Source organism: Oryzias melastigma, linkage group LG16 (genome assembly GCF_002922805.2).
Source record: "Oryzias melastigma strain HK-1 linkage group LG16, ASM292280v2, whole genome shotgun sequence".
NCBI classification, from domain to species: Eukaryota; Metazoa; Chordata; class Actinopteri; order Beloniformes; family Adrianichthyidae; genus Oryzias; species Oryzias melastigma.
Window position 1 is genome coordinate 8,030,202 of NC_050527.1, and position 8,282 is coordinate 8,038,483.

Consider the following 8,282-nt stretch of genomic DNA (forward strand, 5'->3'; position numbering starts at 1 on the left):
ATAATGCTTGAAAAGAAGGAAAAGAGAGAGAGAAATGGAAAAACAGTGACCAAATGTGTCCCTGTGGGTTCTGCAGGGTTAATCTGTTTTAGGAAAAAACAAAATAAAGATGTTATCAGAATCAGGAAATAGTCCAAAAAGAGAATGTGATGGCTGTAATGTGCATAACAATATATATATGTTATAAAATTGTTTTGAGCAGTCCTTTAATTATGATCATGCTGCTTTTATATAAAAAAAGTGTCGTTTTGTAGTATGGTTTCTCCAAAGCGTCCGGAAATGAATAGAAATTAGCATCTGATTTGTGGAATAAACTGTTGAGTCAGCCTGCTCTAACTTCCCATTATCCCTTTGTCTACACTCTCACCCACTAGCCTACAACCCTTCACACCCCAAACCTAACATTGGAGGTGCAACAAAAATGGTTACCAATATTGGAGCTATCCAGTACATGGATCTAGTCATGTGGATGCATCAGAATGGAGTGGAGCAGGGAGCTGTTGGCCTGCCAACTGCAGCAGCTACATCACAGCTACAGGCCTTTTCAAACAACATTTTTTGTTCCTGATTCACGATTTGGATAAAAACATACTCAGAAATGCAGTTTAATCTTATCTTTCTCCATGTCTTCCATAAAAACACCAGAAATACAATTTCCATTTCAGTTAAAGTGTTTCTGGTGTTTTTTTAATGTGTTCTTGTAGCATTTTTCTGGTGATGGAGGACATGTATAAAATAATTTAAGATTAAAACTGCTTTTTTGAGCATTTTTTTTTCCAAATTGTGTTGATCAGAATTAAAAAAAAGCTTGGTTTTGGGACGCAGCAACAGCCATGCTTTTTGATTTGGAAATCACAACTATAGTCATAATATAATCATAACTAAAACACCACAGGAACACTTTACAATAGAAAATAATATAGTTGGAATGGGACTTTAAATTGCAATTACTTTTGTTCCTACATCACAAGATCAACAGAGACCACACAAATAAATAAAGGGCTCTCTTTTCAGCTGTATTGTGTTTACATTTCATGATTTCTGTTTCACATGAAAGTCTTTAAGACAAACAGACTTAGTTATAAAGCTGAGATCTTACATGAACAGCTTCACGACATAATTAAAGTATTATTGTGTCCAGTGTCTAAAATTAAGTAAATTGATTCTTGGATTAATCTGAATTTGTTTTGTAGATTAAACACAATCAAAATAACCTTTAAATAGAAGATTAATTATCCTCATTATGATTGGCGACTTGCGTAAAAATTGTTAACAAGTTTCTGCTTGTTTGGCTGCTGACAAGTCTGGACGCAAGTTGTGTGTGCTTTACGAAAATTCTGAGGTTTCTGAGGGAGATAGTAGCTGTTGCAGCACCTGCCCAAACAGATATTTCTTCTTCTTTTTTTTTCGTACCAAAGCAGAAACATTCTCTGAAAGGGTCATTTTGGCTTACTTTTATAAAAATGTAAAACAAGTAATCTCCAAACCAAGAGGATTTCTCAGATATGAGAACATTTAGAAAATCTCTTGGATTAGAGGGGAAATATCTCCAAATGAAAAACATCCAAACCACTCCAGCACCATCCTGAATGAATCAGAGCATTCGCTGATACATTTAGATTTATGTGGAGGGATGTCTAATATGGGTCATAGCAAAAAAAAAAAAAAAAAGTTGTTATGATCCCTGGTCTTGTCTGCATGTTTTGTTGGAAAAACATTTGTTCTGGACCAAGTCCGTCTAATTTGTTCCGTATCGAGTCCCAAACCTTCTGTATTCAGACTGCAGTCAAGCAGACCATCATTTTCTGGACTAAAGCTTGTGTAAGCTCAGGCTTCCCTCTAGATTTGTTCTTTTGTTGAATTTAATCTTGTTTGTGGTTTCATTTTGAGTTGTTGTTGTGTTTTGGTGACTGCATTAGTTTTTTTTGCTAAAATGTCTGAGAATTTAAGTTAATTATTTCAAACATTAAGTCAGCCTCAGGTATTTTGTTTGTTACTTTTCTTGGTTTTTATGTCACCCTAATAAACGGCTGTGTGTCCAACTTAACCCCGCCCAGTTATTAATATTTCTCTATCCTCCTCTCTGAAGAGGGACCTCGTGTCCAGGATTTTCTAGGATTTTCTTTAAACAGGCAACTCTTAAAATCCTGTCTGCATTGAAAACACTTAATTTATATGTTTATTGTGGCTGTTAAATGTAATTTTTATCCTATATATTGATAAAAAAACAAAATAAAACTGAAGCCATTTGCTATGAATCAATGTATTTGATGTTCCTAAGACATAACTATCATGCAAAAGATATGTTAGGAGATAAAAGTATATGAAAGATGGCTAGAAATAGTGATAGGGAGAAATCAAATTTAAAAGGTAAATTTGGTTTTGCAGCACAAAGATCAAGGTAGACTCATGAGAAGAAGGCAAATAGACTCAAAATTCTTCTCAGTTGAGCAAACCTGCCACTACTGTCAAAAGCAGTGGTCTGTGCTTCAATGTGTCCTACCACTCTGCTAATAAAACACAGAAACTGATGGAAATCCTGACTTTGTTCCATAGTAAGAGCTTAAAAGTTTAGTTATTCATGCTTACCTTTACAAGGATTTAGTTTAAACTTCAAGTGAACTTTAAAAAAAACAACTAATTTCATTTTTAGTTAGAAAACTTTCTAAAAAAAGGTTACAGGTAATTCTTTTCATGATAATTTGACTTTTTCCCTGTTGTAATACTCATCTTATATGCCTGTAATTACATGTTTGTACATGTTAGAGCTACTTTTTTAGTAAAACTGAGCAAAATGGACCCCCACTCAAATATAAAAAATGTTGGGCACACACAGGCTGTACAAATATTTTAAATGATTAAGTTTGCACTAGTCACACCTACTATATCTAATGTAGAAAAGCTTGAAAGAAAGAAAAAAAAATCAACAGAGCCTTGTGCACTTCAGAATAGTCAGTTGGGATCTATTTGGAAATTGGAGAAAACATTTACTAATCGAGTGAGCTGTTTTTTTTTTTTTTTTTGCTAAAGTGTAAAACAGCCTCTGCCTGTTCGTAGGTAGTAAACTCCTGTTACGTAAGGTTACTACAATATAAATCAAAACATTATTTTTCATAGAAACAGAAAATAACGTAGGTAAGAAATAAAGTGTTTCAAATTATTTATTCACAAATTAAAAATTAACACTCACTGATAACTAAACATGTTTAAATACTGCTGGGTGTAATTATTATTATTTTTTTACTGGGCTAAACTTAACGAAGTGGGTTTACATGCACCGCTCTGTCTGAGGCCACGGTTCTTGACCTGAGAAAGGTAGTTTTCCCTCTCTGGATGGGAGGAGTTGGAGGAATTTAAGCATCTTAGGGTGTTGTTCACAAGTGAAATTTGATCGGAGTGCGTGATCGACAGGCAGGTTGTTGTGACGTCCGCTGTAATGTGGCCACTGCACTGGTCTGTTGTGGTGAAGAGGGAACTGAGCCAGAAAGCAAAGCTCTCAATTTACCGGTTGATCTTCATTCCAATACTCACCTATGGTCATGAGCTCTGGGCCATGACTGAAAGAGATCCTGAATTTAAACAGCTGAAAGGAGCTTGTTCCGCAGGGTGGCTGGACGCTCCCTCAGAGATGGGGTGAGAAGGGCGGTGTTCTGGGCTCCTAAGGGAAACTCAGGACACGCTGGAGGGATAACGTCTCTCGGGTGGCCTGGGAACGCCTTGGGATACCCCAAATGAGCTGGAGGAAGTGACCGAGAAGAGGGAAGTCTGGGCAACTTTGCTTAGACTGGTGCGAAACATTGAAACATTTATATTTCAATAAAAGTGAAATATTGTTTCTTGTACTGTCTTGTGTTATGTATATCCCTTGACATCTATCATATTGTGTACATTTAAAACATTTCAACCCATTTTCTTGTCATTTATCTAAAAGTTTGTATCTTTGCAAATGAAAATTACACCATCAGATAAATAAAAAAGACGTTTTTTAGCAAAAATGTCATGTTTTTTAAAACTGTTACATTCATTCACTACTTGGTTTGGCCTCTTTTATGCATTCATTATGTATACGTTTTCCACCATAAAATAATACTGCTATATTAAGATCTGTTGTTTTGAAAAAAATGTCTAGGTTCTCTGTTGTTGATTTATTTTGTAGCTCAAAGCAGAAACAATTTTGAGAGATGAACACTTTGTTTGCATTTTCTTAGAATTCACCATCAGATAGTCAAATGGCTTCCAAGTACAGTTCAACCAACTCCAGGTTTCATGAAAAAAAAAAAAAAACTTTTTGAATTTGTCTCACAAGACTCAACAGTGGGACTGCACGGTGGCGCAGTGGTTAGCGCTCTTGCCTCACAGCGAGAAGGCCCCGGCTCGACTCCCGGCTGGGACCTTTCTGTGTGGAGTTTGCATGTTCTCCCCGTGCATGCGTGGGTTTTCACCGGGGACTCCGGCTTCCTCCCACCGTCCAAAAACATGCTTCATAGGTTAATTGGTGACTCTAAATTGCCCCTAGGTGTGAATGTGAGAGTGAATGTGTGTGTGATTGAGGCCCTGAGACAGACTGGCGACCTGTCCTGTGTACCCCGCCTTCGCCCTTCAGTAGCCGGGATAGGCTCCGGCACCCCGCGACCCCGGAAGGGACAAAGCGGTCAAGAAGATGGATGGATGGATGGAAGACTCAACAGTAGTGCTTGGATGTTGATTTTATTATTCAAATGCTCATTTGAAATGAGATAAACCAGGCAGTTCTTTCCTTCAGGGGGCCAATATCATAGCCAAGCTCGCGACTAGAGCAGCATATTCAGAGAACTCTACGACTCCATCGCCATCAGCATCCAGCATTTCGAAAAACTGGGCAATTTCAGCTTGGTCTCCAGGCTAATGAAGACAGAACAAATAAACACAGTAAGAATGTGGGGTATTCAACAAGGTCTATAATGCAATTTGAAATATATGAATTGTTCTTACATCTCCTCCAAGCTGCTCTTTCAGCAGTGTAGTGATTTCCTTCTTTGTCAGAGTCTTTGCATCTCCCTCTTTCCCAGCATACTTGTCAAAAATCTTCCTGAGAATTGCAATTGCCTCAAAGATTGTAGTCATGGTGTCTGAAACAAAAACATAGCCGTTCATTTTCTATTCACCATTTAGGATTGTCAGACTTTAGCCCTCATTTGAAGTGGTGGACGTCACCCGGCTGGAGTCTGAGATGATTCATTCCTAATTTTCCTCTAATTTTCCTCTGGTTTTTGAATAAGGAAAAAACTTTATTTTCATTCAATAGTTTTTAAAAGTTCAAAGGGTAACATTTGAAATAATTCCAACACCTCATTGTCACAAATTCTCTAAAATAAAACCAAAATCTGCATGCAATTTAATCCACAATTTTAAAATATATAGTTTAAAAGTAAATGCATACAAACAAATCACTTTAAATGTAATATTTTGATGATTCTCTCTTACTTACCGAACGTTTGTGAGACTTGCTTGACCGCAGCAAATGGAGAAATTGGAAGTGTGGAGGAAATGCAGACTACATCCTTTTAAATCCTCCGACACACCTTCTCTATAAGAATGCACACTCCTCATTCTCTTTGAAGCCTATTATCCTCAGAGCGGTGGTACCTGTTTAAAAAAACAGGTTTTTGTTTTGTCATGGGAGTGGTAACTTACTCTTTTAAACACGATTGGAAAAAAATTGGAACAAATCAAACTAAAAAATACAAACATAACTGCACGAGTTTCAGTGTATGAATGCAATAAAAAGAAAAAGTTGACTGGGATTTAGTGTAAATAACAATAGATCATAAAAAAAAGCTTTTTTGTAGTTTATTACTAGGCCAGTGTCAGGGCCTGCTATCCACCTCAGGCACTGATTCACCACACCTGCTCCACTCCGATAGAGTATACCGACCCTGAGTTGCTTTCTAGCCACGTAGTAAGTCAAAGCCTTTTACTCCTAGTTCCTGTCACTAACGTTTGCTCTTCTGTCAAGGATCACCCGGACTCCCTCCTGTCACGCCTTGGACCAACCATCTGCCATCCAGGATCTCAGCTCGAAATAAAACCATCTTTCTCTCAATCCGTTGTCCTGCATTTGGGTCCTCCACCACAAGTTCTCAACAGCTAGAACTAGCCCAGAACTAGCCCTTAAGCTAAGAAAACTTTATAAAAGGCTACAAGATGAAAAATGATGAGCAAACATAGGCTTTTGTGCAACTATTGTAGATGGCAAGTGTGTATTAGTCATACAATGCTGACAACTATTTCTCTCTGTTTGATCTAAGTCAGGGGTCTTCAACTAATTTGGCGAGAGGTCCAGTAACTCAGTCAGCTTGGTAGACCGGGGTCCGAACATGCCAAAACATTCAGTCAATATTTCACTTTTCTGTTCTTCTATTTAATTACAACGTGTAGTTAAATTTGCAAAGAACTCTTTTAGCTTATTGTCTCAACAAGTATTTCTCCCGTTCCTTTTTCCTTTTTGTACAAAAATACATACATGTACATGCATTGTAGAGTAAAAAAAAAAAAAGATTGCACATGAATTTGCTTCCTTATAGTGCAATATGTGTACTCTTTCAAAAACTTCAAAATTCTGCTGCCTGTCACTTAAAGTGCAACAGGTAACAAGAATGTACCTCAAAAAGCATTCATAATTAATCCATTTTCTTGTGCAAATGTTAACTTACTGTTTTACAACCCTTAAAAGTAGGTTTCAAATAGTGCTACATATTGAACATTAAAGTAATAACTTTTATAGGTGCAAAAAACATTATAATGTAAACTATAAAACAGACTTAAAGAGACGTAGATGGCACTTTAAATGGTGGTCTTGGGCTGGAACTGTATGGAGCTAAATTTGGGGCAATATTATTTCAAACCCAAATAAAAGAAATTGAAAAAATATTGGTGTTTTGCCAAAAAAATTAAAATGTCGGACTTTTTTTACTGTTCTGAAATAAATGAATTATTTTCAACTTCAAATGTTCTATTTTTTTAAGGTTTCAAACTCAGAATTTCAATCCCCAAACTTAATCAGTTTCATTTTTTTTTCCAGCCTAAACTCTTTTTTATCATTCAGTTTCAAAACTTTTAGCCTTGTTGTGGAGGGGCTAACACAAAGGGCCAATCAAAAATTAAAGAGAGTGCTGACTTCAGTCCCATTGTCTTCACTGACTTTCTGTACTATCATATTCTGAAGTTGTCCCAAGACGGATGTAAAGAGCAGAGTTTTATACCGTACAAACTGTGTCCAAAACTCTGTTCTAGCAGAGTGGGTGAATGCACCAGAACTGAAGTTACCACTCTCATCCATTTGGTTTGGTCCTTCGTGTTAGCCCCACCACAAAGGGGCAAAAAGTTTTGGAACTGAAATTTTCATATTCGAAAACAAACAAACAAACAAAAAATAGAGTTGAATCTAAAAAAAAATTGAATTTAAATTTTTAGTTTCGAAACCTTAAAAAATTGTATATTTGAAGTTGACATTAAGTTAATTTTTGTTTTTAGCCAAACATCTTTTTTTTTTAAATAAATTTGTTCTATTTGGTTTTCAAATAATATTGGCATCAATTTGGCTCTATAGCCCTGCACATCTCTTGAACGCAGCTCGGTTCTTGTGAGCGACAGGGGAATCTGTCGGAGCTTTTATTGAAGCTGTTGTCCCCATAACATCGGGTCATTAAAACCAAAATAAAAAGATCTGGAGGGCCGGATAAAACTACCCAGAGGGCCGAATCTGGCCCCCGGGTCTTGATTTTGACACATGTGGTCTAGAGCCAGTTTGTAACAACTAGTACCGTTTTAAAGTGAACAAGAAGTTATATCAAGGTTCTCTCTTGCATCTTTATTTCGCTGCAGAAAAATAAAAACAGTTTGGAGAGATGAACACTTTATTTGCATTTTGGCAGGATCCACCATCAAATAGTCAAATGGCATGCAAGTTACAGCTCAACTTACTCCAGGTTTCATGAAAAGGTTTTGCATGGGTCTCACAAGACACAACAGTAGTGCATGATCGTTGCTTATTTTTAAATGCTCAAACGAAGTAAACCAGGGTAAACATTTTTCTTCTAGGGGGCCAACAACATAGCCAAGCTTGCGACTAGGACAATGTATTCGTTGAAATCGACGACGCCATCGCCATCGTCATCCAGCATTTTGAAAAACTTGTCAGTTTCTGCTTGACTTTCAGGCTAATGAAGACAAAACAAATAAACACAGTAAGAATGTGGGGAACTGACAGGTCCATAATGCAATTTTAAACACATGAATTGTTC

At 36.9% G+C, this 8,282-nt stretch overlaps 1 long non-coding RNA gene across 1 annotated transcript in view; it reads right to left on the reverse strand.

Annotated features, from left to right (window-relative positions):
• Positions 1-4,688: 4,688 nt before the first annotated feature.
• Positions 4,689-8,282, reverse strand: part of LOC112143266 — a 4,377-nt gene continuing 783 nt past the window's right edge. The window contains exons 2-3 of the long non-coding RNA XR_002918710.2: positions 4,972-5,108; positions 4,689-4,881 (exon numbers count right to left, since the gene is read on the reverse strand). This is a non-coding gene — a long non-coding RNA (uncharacterized LOC112143266). The remainder of the gene's footprint in view (positions 4,882-4,971; positions 5,109-8,282) is intronic.